Genomic DNA, 19,078 nt, shown 5'->3' on the forward strand with positions numbered 1-19,078 from the left:
TCCATGAGCTTATAAGCACTCTCATATTTTATCCATCTGAAGCAATCACAGCTACAGGATAAATCACAGCCAGCACAGGTTAAGAGGTGAGGTACAACAGCCATGGTCAAGAATTAGAGGTACAATACAAAATACAATGAAACAGCTGTTGAAAGCAAATCAAGCTATTTGTAGCCTGCTGTGTTCCCAAGCTAGGCTTTTTTGCTAGTTCAGTAGTGATAATTGTACATCTGGCAGCAAGGATTTGAGCACAGAAGCAGCTCTCCAGTCATTTCTCAATTGCAATTGTGACTGGAGGATGCCAGAGCTGGCTGACCAGCTGGGAAACAGCAGTTTCTGCCAACAGGATCAAAAGACTAATCTTCCTGAACACTGTGATATTATTACTCTTGAGTTCCAGGGTTTGGGGACTCAGGATTTTCAGCTCTCCATTGCATTTCTCCATCTGTTTGTCACCCCACCTACCCTCTTCCTCAAGCAACAAATAAAGTTCTCCACAAAAAAAGACAGTTGGGGGAGATAAAGGAGCTGGCAGCTGCAATCCAAATCCCAAATTTTATGATTACAAATTCATTTTGGACCCAATCCAATAATTAAAGTAGCATTTGTTTAGGCAGCACATTTCTTAGGGTTTCCAAGTCGTTACAGGCAAATTTCCCTCCTTGCCTGACAGAAGGAGATTGACCATAACATTTTAGCAGATCTTGCTGGTGGTTGGCAATTGTGGTACCGCATGGGAACTGCAATCTAGAGGACCAGAGTAAAGAGGACGCAGAGTTCGCATTTGCTTTTACCTATCAGGCTGAAAGCAATTTTCAAAACACTGCCCAGAAAATGTTGCCTAGAGAAACCAGTGAAATTAGTAAAACAAAAGAGAATTATACCTGGGAAAGCCGCTGCAGTGTTAGGCAGAACAATACTCCGAGAAACTTTCTCTTTGCAAATACATATTCCAGCATTTCACAAGCTGAAGTGAAAATGTAAGAACTAACTCAGGAGATTTTGCTGCAATGAGCAGAGTACAAAGAGACTCCAGAGAAGAGACAGGCAGTTGCATCTTCCTAGATTGCTAAATTCCTAGAGCAATTTGCAAAGAACACGAAATGGATCTGGGTGACTCTTCCCACCTGCGCAAGTTTTATGAGCAAGTTCATTACTTCTTCCTGCTTTACTATTCTATTTTCATTGAGAAGCACAGGCAACACTAGTCCTCCACAAAAAAACGCAGAAAGGAGTTCTCCTTCTAGAACAAGCCCTGACTCATCCTGGTGAGTCAAGCTATCATTCAGGCTTGTCTGGTAACTTCGAATCTCCAACTTTGGATGGATGCACAGACCTTTTCACTGGCAGTGCCAGAAGTTAGAGAGTTCTAGCCTCTCATTAACAACCACGATGACCTCCTAAAATCAGTGTGAATGAGGAACTCTTACTGCCTTTAGGAGCTACAATTGGTTTCTTTCTTCACTGTGGTCCGTAGACAACCTTGAGCTCTGAAAGTGCATCTGTTAGCATAGGAACTCAAAAAGTGCTTGATATCTACAGCTTATCATTTTAGCTCCGATTCTTCTCTCAGATCTCCAAATAAATATCAAGTCACCCACCAAAAAGCTGCCTGATTGCCACCCACCAAAATTGCCCCAACTCCGAATCTGAGGGGTTTCACTGCATTTTCATTTTGTTGGTGCTGTTCTGCTAACTGAAATTTCTATCTGCAAATTACATTTGAGTAGATGTGCAAATATTTTAGGTGCACAATCAACATGCTCTAGATGACAAATTACAAAGCAGGAAAGGAATAGCTGGCCGTAAAGCATGGCTTCAGTGCTGAATTAAGAAGTCTAATAAAATGAGAGCTACCATCACGCAACGTAGACATCTGATTCACTCTGCCAGCAAGTGTATTATTTCAAAGAAGTATTTATCTTAGCCTATTCATCAGCTCCCATCAAATCAAGAGTCTCCCTACACTACAGATTCCCTATCCTTGAAATAAAGCTGTGAAAACTGAAAAGCTAAAGAGCTGAGAGTTACATTGCAGATAATACAAAAATATACACTAATTATCTATGTATAGAGAACTTCCACTGCAGTTTTGAAAGCAGTGAATGGCACGTGGTATGATGCAATAGGCAGGTGAGGAAAGCACTTAGCAATGTTTTAATAAATATTTTCCTATTGAAGTATGATCCATATTTTTAAAACCATCTGACTATTACAATTAATCAGATGCTAGAGGAAATGCCTGTGCTCCTCCTGCTGGTGGTCCCAGGATATTTAACTCTGCTGTGCCTCTGGGACAAAACAGAGATGCTGGTACTTAGCCAGTTGTCAGTGTGTGTCCTCCAACTTGCCTTCCAGTGCCCCTGAAGGGAATGATGCTTTTAACTCGTATTCACCAAGAAGGCTGAGCTTTTGCAGAGGATACAACACTCACTTTTTTTCCTGTAACGCAAATATTGTTTGTGCCATAATAAATCTGTTGAACTTCAAATCCAGCTGATTACTTGGGATATCAAGGCACTAAGAATACTCTTCTATAAAACCTCACCTGTGAGTCTAAACCTAGTCCCACAGTATCATGAAGCTTGCACAGGTCCTCTGCCTGTTAGCACAGCAGCCCTTGATAGACAGCCCTAGCACAGCTTTATAAAGGATAAAGAATAAAAACCTTTCCCAATGCATTAAAATTTCGTATCTCCAGGTCTTTACCTACAGCCTCAAACCTTTCCTCAACCAGGTATTTGCCAGTCAATAGCCTCAAGAGCTGGTGCTTCCCTTTCACTGGAATAGGACAAGGATGAGGATTGGGAAAACCTAAAGGAATCCCAAATGTACATAGGAAATGCAAAATTGAAGGGGTTTGCATACAGATTTTTTCCTGATAGCAATCTATCTGGAGTAGCTGGACCCTAAATTTAATATCTTCCTATTCATCTTCTCTTTTGGACAAGGACCAGCCCCATCTAATCTGCTGTCTTGGGGGACTTCACATGGATGTTCCTGATGGACATTAGACATGCCTTGCATTTTCTTCTCCTCTCTGTGGTGGCTGGTGGAGTTGAGGGTTTAGTTTGTGGCCACCACTGCATGATTTTTACATTCAGAAGCATTGAGGTGAGCAACTGGATTCAGAGGATTTGAAATGAGATGCAGAGAGACATTTGCCTTAAGAATTTGATGGAACAAGGCATTATTCCCTTTCAAGTGTGAGATAAGTAGATGGGTTTTGAAGTCTGCTCTTCTAATGGAGGAAAGGTGCCGGAATCTGGCTGTTTTGAATCAGAGAGAATAAAACAGACAGTAAAAATGAGTGTGAATGAATGATTGGCCTGTCTCTCTCCTACATAAAAATACCATTAGCTCATTTAATGTGCCACATGTTATTTACTGACTGGGCTGCTGAAAAGCCTGTTTTCTTCACCCTGAATGCTGCTGCTGAATGCACAAATGCTTTTTTCCAGAGGGTAGATTGAGGCAGGAGTGGCTCTCCCCAGCACTGTCAGCTCTCACCAGCAGTAGCTAACGCTGTCGTTGGGGTCAAACCTCTATTTAACCTCCAGTGACAGTAGGCAGCTTCTACCAACACCTGAAACTCTTCCCCGAACAGCCTCATACCAGAACACTGCAGGTGTTAATAGCTCTGAGCCAAAATCTTGCCAAATTCATGTAGGACTGGTTGTCCCACCAGCCCTAAGCACTTTTTGCAGCCTAGGGATAAACTTGAACAAACCTGCAGATCTCAGTACTTTGCCCCTGATGGACCCTCTATTGCCACCAGGAGTCAAGAATATAGGGAGCCTAGGAGTCTTGCCAAGGACACGATCATTTCTGAAGGTCTGAGAGCAAGATGAGCAACTGTCATGTTCACCTGAGTTGTTCCCAACAGGTAAGTCATGCTGTGAACAAAACTAATGCCCCAAGGTGAGGTCTCTGGTGTACCCACTGCTCTTACGGGTACGCTGGGAGTGAGGGACAGAGAACACTGCTCAGCCCCTCTCCTGAGCTCACTTAGGGTTTTAAAAGGATGATTTTGAGAATAAAGACATACAAAAGCAGCCTAGCTAGTAACTGAGCTCTCTGAGAAACCCAAGCACTGCACAATATGACGAGTAGTGCCACAGACAGAGAAAAAAGATTATGCTGTGAACGTGTCAGTCTTGGCAGAACTGGACATCTGTTCTCCTGTAAATGCCATGTCAACCATCTGTGGATTTTCCTATCAACCAAACAGGGACAGGATTGTGCCCTTCTTTACCCAAGGGATGGAAGAGACTATCCCTTACCAAGGGTACATAAAGCAGTTATCATTCAGTCAAATGTGGGAGTGCTAGAAGCCTCAAGTTGCATCCTTGGGAGCTGAAGAGGCTCTCCCAGGGTGGGGATGATGGACGTTTCTTGTCCCAGAACAAAGGGAGACAACACACCTCCTCACACGCAGGGGAAAGAGTGTGCATAAGACACCAACCAAAACAGAGAACCAAGCCCTTTCTCCTGCACCACAGACAAAAAAAACCAAACCAAACCAAACAAATAAAACCACAAAAAAAACCAAACCAAAAAGGATCTAGATGAAAAGCATTATTCAGCAAATAAGACAGGCATCTGGGAGTCAGTGTAAATATCAAGACTGACTAAGGCTGACTGAGAAGTAATATATTTAATTACTGAGAAATCAAGACAAGGCTGATTCTGCTGCTGTCCAGCCTGACTGTCTCTCCTCAGCTGCATCTGGATTGCCAAGGGAGATGAGAGGGGGACTCGGTGTCAGGTCCCACCAGAGCCCTGCACCCCCTGGGCATGGACCCTCCAGACTTAGACTTGCACATATAGGAGGTGCCCAGAAAAGCTGGCACTCCTGCTGTCCACCACCACACACTGGACAGCTATTCAGGGCAATTCAGAGAGTTCTCCGTGATGGTTTCAACATGTCCACATCAACATACTCATTACAGAAACTGCTCTTGGTTTGCTTCAGTTCTCACATGCTCAGGCTGGGGCCAGAGCCTCCAGGCAGCAGCTGTGGATGCAAACAAGCCAGCAGCAGCAACCATCAGCACCATTTCACCAGGAGCTTCACATTCCCCTCCTCAATGTAATTTTTGATTTTGCAGCCTGCTGGTCCAGACTATTTGCATCCGTTGTCTCTGCTGAGTAAGGACACGGCCAAGCTTTTCATCACAACACTTTGCATACTCAGATAGCAAACATCTTCTGAAGTTTTGGTTGCACGGGAGGAAATTTAGCATGTTGCTGTTCATTATTGAAAGGCAGCGGTCACCCAGGGTCAGAGCTGATCAGCTAATTTAGGAGCACAGAAAATAAGATGAGGCTTCATGTAAAGGCCAATGGAGACACTGCCCATTTAGATGATTAAACTTGCAGTTCAGAATCAGAGACATCTCCCCACAGAAGATTATCTGTTTCCTCCATAACCACCCAGGAGGTGTGGAGAGATGGAGAAAGCAAAGTAAATCTCATTCTGTACAGGAATTTCCAATGTGAAAACAATGTCAGACCTAACTCAAATATTCACCCAAGTTAAGGCAGAATAAAGGTCAATCAGCTATCCTGCTTCAACCAAAGCAATATCTCTAGAAAACCAGGCTTCTGACTCCAGCATTACAGACATATTTATTTATAGAAATAGAAAGTTTTAAGCTTTTTGAACCATTTCTCAGTAAATAGGGCCTTGGGTTCCACTGCATGATAAGGGAACATAAGGAATAAAAATAGGTAGAGAGCCCTTGGGGAAAGAAAGAAAAGTGAACATTAAATCTGTTTGTGAAAATGCTTTCCCTGTAAAATAATCTTTCAAGCACATTGGCAGCAGTTTGTTCAGCAAAAAAAACCCCAGCCACTTCGGGAATGGACAATTTTTAGGAAGATAATTAAACAAGAGGTCAAAACACATCTGAGGAAGCAGGTATGGCAATTATTTAGCATTGATTCTTAACAGTAGCCGAGAGACAAATATATACGGCACCCTCTTAGGCAGTTTAGGCTTCCATTTTCCTATGCCAGTGGCTTAACCATTTCTTAACTAGCTAATATCCAACCTACAATGAAACAGACTTTTTTTTCTGGTAGCTAAACTAAAAAGACAACCTGAAAGGCTTCCCAGACTGCAGGAGGCTAACACTCCAAAACCTACCCAGGCCTTTGACCTTGCTCCATTTTGATCCAGGCTGTCTTCATATGATATTATTTAGCCTGAAAACCAGATGCAGCCACTTTGATGCCCATCAGAGTTTCCATCTGCAGTGAGGGAAGCCAGGTAGCTATAGACAGTGTCCTTTAATGAGTTTTGGCATAGAAAAGCATGGGTTTCTGTGCCTAGGTAGTTTAACAGAGGGGAGACAGACTAGGGTGAAAAAACACTGAGCCCAACAAGTGGAGAGATGCTTTAAGAGCACAGGAAACTACACCAGTTCTGGCCTCTGTCAGCAGAACCTCAGCCACTTTCAAATTCAATGCTGACTTTGCTTTGAGCAAGAGGTTGGTCTAGACACCATCCTCAGGTCCCTTTCCATAAGATCTCTCTCTCCTGTGGTTGCAAAGAGACTACACGGCGCTGCAAGAATACCCAAAGAGGAGGAAATTGCACAGCAGCAATTTGCTGTTTAGAAAGTGGGAGAACGCACAGAACCCCCAGGTCAGCTCATTTCTAAATGAACTTGTAGGGAGATGCATCCTCCAGCAGCATGGGAAATAGCCGGCTGCTCCTGCTGATGGCACAACACTAGCACTAGTGAAGGCATGAAAGGAGCTCCTGCATGTTCCACCTGCAACAGAAGGTGAGTTGAAGCTGGCTGAGGAGCAAAGAGGAAAAAGGCAGATGGGAAATAGAAACTAGCACAAGAAGATGAATTTGCAGTCACGATGCTTTCACCAGTTGTAAATGAACCCTGCTACCCTGAGATAGCTAAATCACTGAAAGAACAGCAGATCCACTTGAGACCCTATTTGGAGGCTTCAGGACTGGGTTTTGTGGCTCTTCATAGAGCTATAATAGTATAACACCTTTTTGCACTGCATAGAGAAATCTATTTTGAATCACTCAGAGTTATCAGAGCCAGAGCTGTGCCTTCACATTTCCTTATTCCCGAGAAACATTCAGCTTCCCACCCCACACAACAGTTATATACATCACAGCTTTGATCTCAAGAGGAAGGAGGACAAAATACATTCTTCCCCTGATAGTTAATAAAGAAGGCTTAGGGGGGAGCATTGTGCATCAGGTAATGCTAAATGGGTTGCCTCCTGTAGAGGCAGTAGAGGAGAATATTTGTTCTTGTCTTCCCCAAGGCATCTGCCATTAGTCCCAGTTGCACAGCATGCCTTGTGTTGCCAGTCAAGAAGATAAACCCATGAACTCCAGACTCTGTAGAGCAGCAAAGTGAAGTGGTGTTATGCCAAGAAAGGCAGGCAGGATGATTCAGAGTTGCTTTTACATTACAGGCTTCTTTCAAAGTGGCAGCCATCTGCAGTCACACAAGCTGCAAGTCAAGTGCCTAGGGGAGACAACTCAGTTTCTTTACTAAATGAAGTGGAAGAAGCTCCTTACTCACTCTCAACCGCTCTAATTGCTACTGTTTCCATCAATTTTTAGGACTGAATGTTGAATAAGAAATAAAGTTCCTATTTTAAAACTGTCCTCGCTTCTTCACTCTGTGCAAAGTGAATGAGGAAAAAGAAAAAATCAAGTCTAAAGCTTTGATCCTACAGAGTCCTGGAGATGTTCATCACCTTTCACAGAGACCCATGTGGTGGATTGGGTTTCTGTCTCCATGATGCTGCTGAAACCACAATGTTTCCCCCAGACTGTTAGATATCAGGTGTTTAGAAAGAGATAGGCCAGCTTCTGGGACAGAATTCAGAAGGGCCTTGGGACTCCTACTCTGGTACATGGTGAAAAAATTGCTTTGAACCTCCAACCTAAACTGCATAGTAGAGCCACAAATTACATAATTTTGTAATTCTACATCTATACGAAATGCATCTAAAACTCTCTATCAATGGTATTTGACCGTCACTTCTGTTATTGTCCCAATGACTATTCACTTGTATTTCTTGTGTGAAGACACTTCTCTTCAACTTCAAGGATCTCATTAAAGCTTCATCTGCTATATCAGAAAGGTTCCCCTCAGAGCCCTTTTTTCCAGATGTGAAAGGTTAAGACTTGCCTTGGTTACTCTTATACTACTGGTTACTCTTATAGCTAAACAAATTGCTCAGATTTCTCACAACAAGGCAAGTTAATCAATCCTTCTACTATTTTGGTACATCTTCTTAGTAGGAACCCTGACTAACCCCACCCATTTTTGAACTGCTGACCTAGACAAGCTCTTCATACGGCAATTATATTAGCATAGAAAAAGTACCATCTTCCCAGACTACATGTGCTCAAGAACCCCACTAACATTTTGGCTATGGGTGAACTCATATTCAGCATATTTTTCCACTGGCCATCCTTTGCCATTTCTCCCCATGACACTGTCCCAAAGCAGAAATCTCATGGCCGATGTCATTTCCAGTCATCTGGTAAGTATCGTGGGAATGGAGAAAAACATGAGTTCTGGAGCACACCCACAGTACCAAGAGCTGACAGTGATAATTCTAAGGACCATTAGTTAGGCAGTTTTATATCCATTTAATATACACAATATTCATTTTCACGCTCTCTAGTTCCTTAATATAAAAGGCTCTGCAGTACCAAATCATGTGTCTTGCAGAAGTCTATATATACTCTGTTGTATCAACCCAAGTGTTTTCATCCATCAAACTTGTAATCTCATCCAAAAATACTACATCAAGCTCCTTCAAAAAGATTATGTTTCTGTTAACCCACAGGGGCAGAAATGAAGGAATTTTTTCATTCTATAATTCACTACTCAATCTAATTCTTTGAGGTTCCTTCCAGATAACACTATCAGTCCATAATATTTGTGATTCTCTGCATACATTCAAAATCCAGCTAGTTTAGTCACTGTTTTATTTGCATTTGCTTGAAGCATAAACATCAAATACTTAAAAACATCCCTATTTGAGGCAGGTAAAAAAAAAAAAGAGAGAGACAGAAAAAGAAAATAACAACAATAAAATAAATCCTCTCTGCATCTAACATGCAAACTTAAATTATTTTTTATTTCAAAGCACTGGTTGTTTTCTTCTATTAAATGTACCACAGAGGCTACAGGATAGAAGACTAGAGAGATCTGCCAGAACACCATTCTGTGTAATGTAAAAGGAAGAAATGGCTGAGGTTCCCTGACAAATTATTCACACATTTAAGCATCAGCAGAATGAGGATGCATCAAATTTGCAGGATGGTAAAAACAATGAAGAGACACAATGCTTACTTGTGGCTCTGCACAGGCTTATTTTTCAGAAGGGCTTGTCTTAGTTTTAAGTTTCCTCTTATTAGAAAGAATTCACGAACAACAAAATATGCTTAACGTTAATCAGGTATGTCAGGTTCTGCAGAATATTTACGTATCTTTGTGTCTGTGCAAAAATGCTAGAGAAAGCCCCCACTAGAATAAGTCTTTGATCAGGCTGTAATGCTGGTTTTACTCCTAGAGGTGAATTGGCAACAAGCTCAGCTCACTGAGCTTTTATTTCTACAGCTTAGGACCAAGGGCCTCAAAGATACACAATCAGCTCCACTCGAAGATCTGAAGCAGAGGACTGAGGGACTCTCGGGCTAGCTGCAAAATCAAAGACAGATGTTCCCATTTGTTTCAGTTTCATTTTGTAGATCACCTTCAGGAACTTGGACCAATTCTGCAATTGGCAGTAGGTCATTCACCCGAAAAGCTCTTCCTTTAATGAGCACGGGGGTGAAGCATAGCTAAAACTTGAACTTTGTGGTCATAGATATAGTTCTGTCCCCAGAACTTCAGTTACAGGTTTCCTACCGTCCCATCCAGCTACTTTTAACAGGTTTTGCCTTTAAGCTTATTTTGACTACTCTTTTTCCACGTGCTCCCCATCCCCACTGCTACTGAGCAGTTCCCACAGTCCTCCCTTACTCTGAGGTGAGCTACCTGTCTCTAGATGATAGCTCAGATTTATTTATGATTGCTTTATATTCTTTTGGTTTTATATGATTGTTCCTTTCCTCCTGCAGGACACAAAATTAAGATTAAAAAAAAGCCAAACAACAACAAACCTCAACAAGACCTTGTGTCAATCTTGCAGAGTACCTCCAGCCTGCAAGCTATGTTCACACTGGCAAGATGTAGATTTAATCTTTTCTATAGGTATATACTTCGTGTTTTTTAAGAGGAAACCAGAGGGAAACACTGATAGGGATGAGAAAAGTAAAGGTCTATGCCAAGCTCAGTTTGCTTAGGTTTCTACAGAGCCTGTGCTGGGAAAAAGGTGTTACTCAGATTTAACTGTGAATAAATTACTTTCTGGAAGGCTGAAATACCTTCTCCAGCTAAAGAGCTAAATATTCCCCCTTCTACTGAGGACTACTGCTCAGTGGTGTTGGTTTTCCATGAAGCCATCTGCAGAAGGAATCCATAACCAGACCTTTCTGTGTTAGAGCACATAGGGAGAGGTCTCCTCTCAAGAGAAAGGACTGGGAGTATGGGGTTTGTGCCAGCAGTTTTCACACTGTCTAATTGAAAGCAAGTAGAAATCCCAGTTCTGTGTGGGTAATCAATATTTAAAGTTCCCAGAGGTGGGACATGAGGCATAAACTTCAAGGCTACAGCAGGTTTTCCTAAAATGTACTTCTTCTCCAAATTCCTTATTTCATTTTTGGTATGTTTTAGCTTTAGAGGCACACTTTGCAATTTATTTGCCTCTGATGAGCTTGTCACTGTTGAGAGCAACAATGAAGAGACAAATGACATTTAGAACTTTCATTAGACAAATTAGATGGATTAATTAAAACTCATTTGATTTGAGGCACGATAATTTGTTTTCCTTCATTCTACCATCAACAGTTTTGGTGCCACCTTATCTTTTGCAATGAAACTTAACTGCAGCAGCCCTGGTTGCTGAGGGCTCAGTTACAAAAAAAAAAATCTATTGTCTTCTGGCACCAGAGAGAGGGAAGCTGGGCCATTTAGAAGACATTTGTAATTACCAGAGTCAAGACAGAGGCAATAATCTTCACAGACCGAACTAACAGACTTAAGAGCAAGGGCTGAGCATACATTGCACAAACCAAGTTAAGTGGCTCAGATGAAGACAGTGTATATTACCTAACTTTCCCATAAGAATAACATCATAAACATTCAGTACTAAGTGATTAAAACAACCTAGCATGGTCCTTCTAGCTATAGTTAACCCAATAAACTTCACAGAAGATAACTTTGCAGAGGTGCACAAATGAGAACATTTTCTACCAGGAATTTATTTGTTTGGTAACTCATATTTTAAATGAAGGTTTTCATCACACACTTCTTCTCAGAGGGTACCAGGACCCTCCCCAGGCAAAGCAATGCCAGCTCTATGTATACGCATGACTCAAGGGGTCCTTTTCCACCTGACAACTTGCTGCAGACTAAATTTGAAATTCTATTCAATAACCACATTCCTTTTCACCATTGTTTACTACTGGGTAAAGAATAATTTCAAAGATTTTAAGCTTTTTTTTTTTTTAGGAAAGAAAAAGTACAGGTGGTTCAATCAGTGCACGGGGAGATAAAGTTTCCTCAGATTTCCCAAACCCCAAGTTATTATCCTCTGAAATGACAGCAGACTGTTTCCTACATAGCTAAAGCAAGGAAATAACAGAACTTAAAATAGAACAATAAGCACCCAGGGGCTCCACATCTGCAAATGAAGAACACGAAACACATGAAGAACTCACTTCAGGGAGCAACTTGGTGGATCTGCCCAGAAAAATACCACCATTGCTCCTACAGGGTCAAGCCATGAGAAAGAACCACAAAATTTTTAGGGAAAAGGAGGTTTACATGAGGAAACAAAACCAAACCCCATTTCTAGCTATACTATAGAAGACAAAATTGCGTATCATTTTTTCCAAACACTGTCATCTGACTTGAAGGCTTTCTTTAGAAATGGCATTTGCTCTTCATTTTTAATCAAATGGATCATTTTCCTTCTTAGCATGGTGCTGAGCCCTTTAACGGTGCTGCAGAGTACAGACACTGCTAATAAATATTTCAAGACTCGAAGCTTTAAGTGAAAAGAAGGATTTGTTGGATGATATTTTACTTCCCTTAAACTGTTTTTTCACCATTAAAATTGAAAATTTTAATTTTATGGTGCTTGCTCAGAGAGCTGATGCTCAGACACTTCCCAGAGAGCCAGAAAGGCAGTCTATAAATAACTGCCTTGGAAATAAACTTCTGTGAATTGGACATCACCCAGATCAGGTTTTTCAAGTGTGCTAGAGGATAGGTCAAAAATATTTACTAGCATTGAGCTTTGTTCCTCAGATTCACCTCCCAGGAGTATCTTAGACCTGGAACATACAATACAGAGGCCTGAGGTTCAGTTTTGCTTTCCTCCAGCCCCAGGTGGTTATTTATTCCTGTGCTGACACAGCAGTACTGTCTCCTGGCCTTGTGTTAGTGCAAATGTCCGTAACAGCCAGAAGCAGCACCTGAATTTGCTATTATATTAATACCGAAAAGATTGCTTGTGATAAAGATTGCTTATGATTCGTCTGACTTGAAAAGTACTACAATAGCCTTAGAGAAATGCAGAAGAGCAGGAGGAGAGAAGGATAAAGGGAGAGGGAGGAAAGGATTGCCTCATCACTCTCCTGAAGAGGAGACAGAGGGAGCTGACTGATCTCGTTCATAAAAGGAGCAGAGTAGTGGCTATGTGGGATAACACTTGCTATTTTAGGTGTCATTTTGTACCACAGTCATTTGGCTCCAACAAAGACTGTCCTTGCTGATGGAGGGTGACCAAGCAGCAGTGCCAGGAGATCCTGGGGTGGTTGACTCCAGTCACCTGCTCAAGGCACAAATGGATTCATTTTCTTTTGTGGTTTAGTGCCTGAGCTCCCCCATGAAGTCTCAACTCTACGAGCACGTCTTGACATTAATTACTTGCAGCCTGGAAAGAATGATTTGCAGCCCACCTCCCCAGTCTCTGTCTGCTGTGCCTGTTGTGGAGGTCTCCTTGGGCACACACAGTCCCTTCTTATATGCCTGGCAAGTTCCCAGTATGCTTTAAACAGCGCAGCAAACTAGCCAGAGAAAACATCAGAAGAAAAAAATAGGTGGAAACCATTCAGAAGTGGTGACCTGGTTAAACTGCTGAGGGGAGGATAGGTCCTCATAGATGCACTACATGAACTACCCACTGAGTTGGCATGATGATTGTGGAGTCCTGCCAGCTGATTTACTTACTAGCCTGGTTTTATCCAAGAACTGAGACAGGCAGTGCTATCATCACTCTAGTCTCGCAGTCACAGATTGTTGCAGCAACCTTTAAGAGATGGCTAGCCCACAACCCCATTCCAGAGAAACAAACTGTGCTGGCATGGAGGAGCGGCAGAATTTAGTCCTGAATCTACTAAGCAGATCAAGATGAGGCCAGTACTTGGACAACTCGAGCAATCTGAATTGTGTTCCCATCCTGCGTTCTTTGTATGGTGCAGCCACAGCTGGAAGATAAACACTTAGGACCATATTCACTTATAGGAAGAGCATAGGTAGCATTTACCTATAAAATCAGGATTCGCAGCTGGGAGTCGTGACGCTTTTTAGAAGGACCACACATCACAAACTTTTCATGTTTCCATGAGTTTGACACAGCTTTCAAGATAAAAAGCTGATGTGAAGAAGCACCTATCAAAACCCCTTGGGAGATGTTTTTTGTGATTTCTGAGATAATCCTTTGCAGTTTCAAATTACGTTCTAAGCCTGAGCTGTGGAACTCATGCATTTTTTCAAAGAGACAAGCCTAATTTAGAAAGCATGTGTCATACATTAGATGCTGCATCTTTTAAGTGGTTGTATTTCCATGTTTGTGAGATATTTCACTTGATTTAAGAACTTTACAATATGCTTCAACTCAAACAGTATATTCATAATTAACCTTAACTGCAAAGAGTTCTAGCCAGACAAAGACAGAGAATTTTCCTAAGGTAGGATAGGGATGTGCTATTTAAAATTTCTTTGTATTAGTTTAAATGCAAGCCTTTCATGACATCTGCCATGAAGTTTAAATTAGCAACTTCCACTAAAAATTCAACCAGTGCAAATCTGATGAAGCACCATTGCATTCTGTGCAATTACCCTGGGTTCCAGCCCTTTTCTGTCACTTTGCATCCATCCTCTCACTGTCAAGGCTCCCAACATCTTCTGAACAAAGCATAGGCCTGACACAGCAACTCTACAGGCACCAAACACGTATGGTCACTGAGGTGTCACTTTCCCCTTGGACTTGGAGCACAGTTGTGTACACTCCCCATGGAGTCAACACAGGTAGGAAGGTACTTCAAAGCCCAGTCTTATCCCGTGTCTGATCTTTTGGGTCTCTGAGCCTCTAGAAGTACATCTTTCCTGCAGCTATAGAGTCTGTGGTCCTAGACTTCTCAATTCTTATTAGAAGATGAAATTCAGAAAGATGAACTCAAGCTTCTGTGCCTGCCTTGCACCAGAGACCAGAGAACACATCTGCAAACAGTCATGGTAGATGTTTAGGTCAGCAGGTTCCTTTCTCCATGAGGGCAGTGACTGCATTGTACACCAGTGAAAATCACCCCTCTAAAGCAACCACTGGGTACACAGCTACCATCCTTCCTGAATTTTCAAAAGTAGCGCAGAGGAGTTTGGCTGGCTCTCTTGGTGAATTTGGCTGCAAATTAACCTTCAGAGCAGAGCCCTGTTGGCTTTGTTAGAACTGGCAAGTCAGAGCATCCAACCATCCATTAGTGAATGCTGTTAGCAAAAAAAGCACTCCAGGGCACTAGGTCAGGGGAACAGAAGAGGAAACCCAAGTAGGTCAGACTCCCTAGAAAAGCCAATTCAGTCCTAACTATTCGTCACATCACACACCTCTGGCGGGCCTGGGATTTGAAAAATTGCAGTGTCTCCCTCTGGAACCAGAGTAGTGGTTTCATCCATCGTATGCATTGACGTGAGCAGACAATTGAGAATTTCTCTGAAGGTAACTATCGATAGACAAAGGCAGAACACTGAATGTTGTTACTTAAAGCTCACCGCAGAGCTAAGCTTAAGGGCTTTGACTATGGTAGGTTTGGATGTGCTGGCTGAGACCAGTTTCACTCAGTTTTAACTACCCAAAAACAGTTTGATATATAGTGTATCCTGTCGGTCAAGTCTCCTTTTCTAGTCAATGTCTCTCCTCCAACAAAAAAGGCATCAGAGCAAGGCAAGACAAATCTGTTCCCATGAGCAAAGAAGGAAACAAGCTTCCTCTGCTTAGCTGGATCCTGCTGGCTGGAATTAACCTCTTTTAAAGGAGTCCTGGCTCAGGAGTATTTCTCTAGGACACTATGCTACCATCATTGGATGAGTTTTCTGGAGGAGAGAGGAAGATCTTTCAGAGATCTGTTTCAAAGCAACCTTCAGAACTCACATTCACATCAGCAAGCCTGGGGCAAGACAAACTTCTCTCCCACACGTGTGCCTGGCCTATTACAGAGATTGTTTCATCTTGTGCCAGGACGCAGTGGCAAGCCAGCTTTTGAGTTTCTGTTTGATTTAGTTTTTGCGCTGTATGATAATGATTTGGCTTGGTGATCTACTTGACCCATGAAAACCTGCAAGAGCTGCTGCCTCCTCTGAGCTTTGTTTCATTGCTTTATCTAGAGTCTGAAGTGGAGATGACAAAGTCTAAATTTAGAGTAACTTCAGCAGCATGGTGCATCTATCCATGTTTGCACTCTGCTTTCTGAAATGACAATGACCAAACCAAATCTAGATTTCCTTTTAATCTGGCCTATTTTAAATCAAACTGCACAGATAGATCTTAAAGCTGCTACTGTGAAATGTGCTGCTCCATGAATTAATAATTGTGTTTACCTTCTACATTGGGAATTTTTTGCCTGTGTTGCTGTTTCTTACTGCCATTCAATGTGAGGAGCTTTTATTCGAATGAGAATATTTCAAAGCACTTTTACACTCATGTAGAGTCAGGGACTTATTTATTTTCTGACAGTTATTTACTTCCTGTAAATATTTCACAGCCACAGGATCTCCCAGATGAAAGCAGAGTTTGCTCTGTGCTCCTGTTCAGGAGTCTAATTAAAAACTGAATAAAACGGGAGGGATGAAGCTAAAGTGCTAACTGCAATGGATGTATCTGGAGGGAATTCAGCAAGAGGAGCCTGTTTCTTGGCACAAGTATTGAAGCCTTTGCATAAAAGCAGAGGAAAGGTGCCCAATACAGGAACTGAAAGCCTCCAGATAGACAGGGGTAGTAGGGAGAGCTTTCAAAGATGGGACTCAACACTGCTCCTGCACAAACCGTATGCTGCTGTCGGTAAGGAGCTGGTCCCAGTTGCCATTTCACTTCACCAATACCTGAATATGCAGCACAAATTTGTAGTCAGCAGCAGCACCTCCCTGCACCTGTGATCCCACCAGCCCAGAGCCACAGGGATGAGGCTTCTGCATCCCACCCATGAAAGCTGAGGGTTTATCCTCACCTACGGTAGGTCACTAGTGCCACTGGTGTCCAAATGCACTTTAGCCTCCTCAGTGGCTATGGGGCTTTTAACAGAATTGGTGCTGCCTCCAGTATGTTCGTAACTAAATCAAAATGATAGGCACTGCAAAGGACTCTGCGGCTGTGCTGCCTCTATATTTGAATAACTTCCCACAACTAGTGCTCCAGAAAAAGCCAGGCACTTCAAAGTAATCAAACAAAGAAGAAGGAAAAAAAAAAAAAGATCAAGTATTACTTTCCCTGTTTTTTCAGAAATAGTTTGTTTGCTGTTGGTTAAGGGAAGATTACTTACCATAGCTGTCTAGAGGACAAGGGCAAATTGCAATTTGCTTAAGGTTTTGAGTGAGGATTTTTTCCTTAAAAGAGTGCATTTAGAGACAAGAGAGATTATGAACAATCCTTTAACAAGATCCTCAAGCTATCAGGCTGTTTAACATTATTGATCAGCGCAGCCAGAGCACATTTTTTAAAAAAACCTATCAGATTAAAATGGAAATAGCTTTCTTGCTCTGACTTCTCACAAACTTCATTTTGCTTTGCAGCAGAAAGCTTCTCTGAAAGACGGGCTGTTCCCAAGAATAGGGTGGTGGCCCTGCTGGGAATACACTGCCCTGCAACCCCTACCAGGTTCTTCTGCCTTTGACACAAACGTATGCCCAGCAGCTGCATGTTCTGTTCCAAAAAAGGGATTTTTCAACAAAAAAGCCCCAAACCTAACACCTCAAAAAAGAAGATGCATCTCCTAACAACTCACTGGTCCAGAAAGCCTTTTTAATAGGAAGAAACATGACTTGTGTATTTTCAACAGCCTTTGTTTGAGAACATAGAACATGAAGTCAAAATACACCCAGATCTGATATTTAACGGATGTCACCCACCTAAACAGCAAAGCTTTCATCTCTAAAGTGCACACCGTAGGGATAGCAATTCTGGTGATTTTGTTAGCAAAATTAATAAAAAGAAATACTTTGCTTTCAATTCAACACCCCAGAGGTTGACAGCAATAGTAGCAAACAACAGAAAATTATTTGTATTAATAGCTTTGTTTATTCTAATAATGTCATTTTCTGTTGAGATTAATTAGTAATAATGTTTTGAATACTATTACATGTGAAATGCACACCATAGACCAAAAATTATTTGACTGACCTACGTTGTAAAGTGAAATATTTACAGTAATGAGATTCTAATTATGCTTTGTTATGGCAGGACTTACTCTACACTCCTCTTTATTGACAGAATATGTATTGTTTCAGCATTTAAGTTCAATTTATTTGCTCACATTTGCATTTTCTTCTGCACAGAAAATGAGAGATGATCATTACCTTCTTCATTTTGCATTCAATTTACATCAACAGCACATTACCTCATCCTAACTCATTTATCTACCACAGAAATGTGATAACAAAAGCTACTGTCAGTGATGAATAAAGATAATTTCAAATGAAGCAAGAAGAAACAAGATGAATTATAGGTTTCAGGACCTTTTATTTGCTCAAGAAAGGGATAATAAAGGATTTTTTTTCTACCTAGGCAACATGGATCTCACAAGACTGTAATTCACATTCAGCATCTTATATTTACCTGCAGCTGATCGGTCCTTTCTGCAAACAAAAGTAACTCCAAATACCCAAACAACAGTAAGAAGTCTCCTATTTGCTGCATAAAGGAACTTTTTTTAATTTTTCGGAGTGAGTGCACAGAATTTATGGTTCATAAGCTCAAGCAAACAATTGAACAGCTACCTAAGGGCTATTGTAGCCTCATAGCAAGTAATAGCTCTCCAGCCTGTGGAGATGTGGGCACGTCCAACACAGCCCATAATCTGTGTCTTGCTGGATGGTGTTTGCCTGCTTATGAGCACTGGTGGCACCGTGAAATGTGATGTGGGATTCCCTTGAGTGGACAATAGGAGAATATCCATCTTGGTTTGCAGGGAACTGGTGATATCTGCCAGCTCTCCTCTTCTAGCTCTTCTGCTTTAACAAGCCATCAGCGCCTGCTGGCCTCTTGCTGCTCTTCTTAAGTGCTATGTTAAAGCTAAGCCTATACCAAAACAACACCACCACACTCAGAGATGAAGTTCTACTTTAAAATGTTTCTATCCAAGATCTTTTTGTACTTTGCCAGACCACTGCAAGCCCCAGAAGTGCATGGGTGCAATGAGAGATTTCAGTTCTGCCCTGCAGAAACTGGGAAACAGGTTTTAAGGAATGGGTCACTGGCAAAAAGCCCACAAGACCTCCCCAGAGTGGGATGAATGATTTTGGCCTACTTTCCTTACAGGTCCTCAAGGAAAGAGGTGGGGAGGAGATTTTTTTGCTTTTCCAGAAGTGAATGTTTAATTTATTTTTTAAACTCTTCAGTATTTTCCCTAAAGCAATTACTCACCTTGGAATAGCTCTTCATACTAAGGGAAAGGCAGAAGAAGGGAAGAAATGGG

At 41.8% G+C, this 19,078-nt stretch overlaps 1 protein-coding gene across 1 annotated transcript in view; it reads right to left on the reverse strand.

Annotated features, from left to right (window-relative positions):
• The window catches only part of FGF13 (fibroblast growth factor 13), a 290,946-nt gene that overhangs the window by 257,525 nt on the left and 14,343 nt on the right, over nucleotides 1-19,078 (reverse strand). The window lies entirely within an intron of this gene.

This window comes from Phaenicophaeus curvirostris, chromosome 13 (genome assembly GCF_032191515.1).
Source record: "Phaenicophaeus curvirostris isolate KB17595 chromosome 13, BPBGC_Pcur_1.0, whole genome shotgun sequence".
Classification (NCBI taxonomy): Eukaryota; Metazoa; Chordata; class Aves; order Cuculiformes; family Cuculidae; genus Phaenicophaeus; species Phaenicophaeus curvirostris.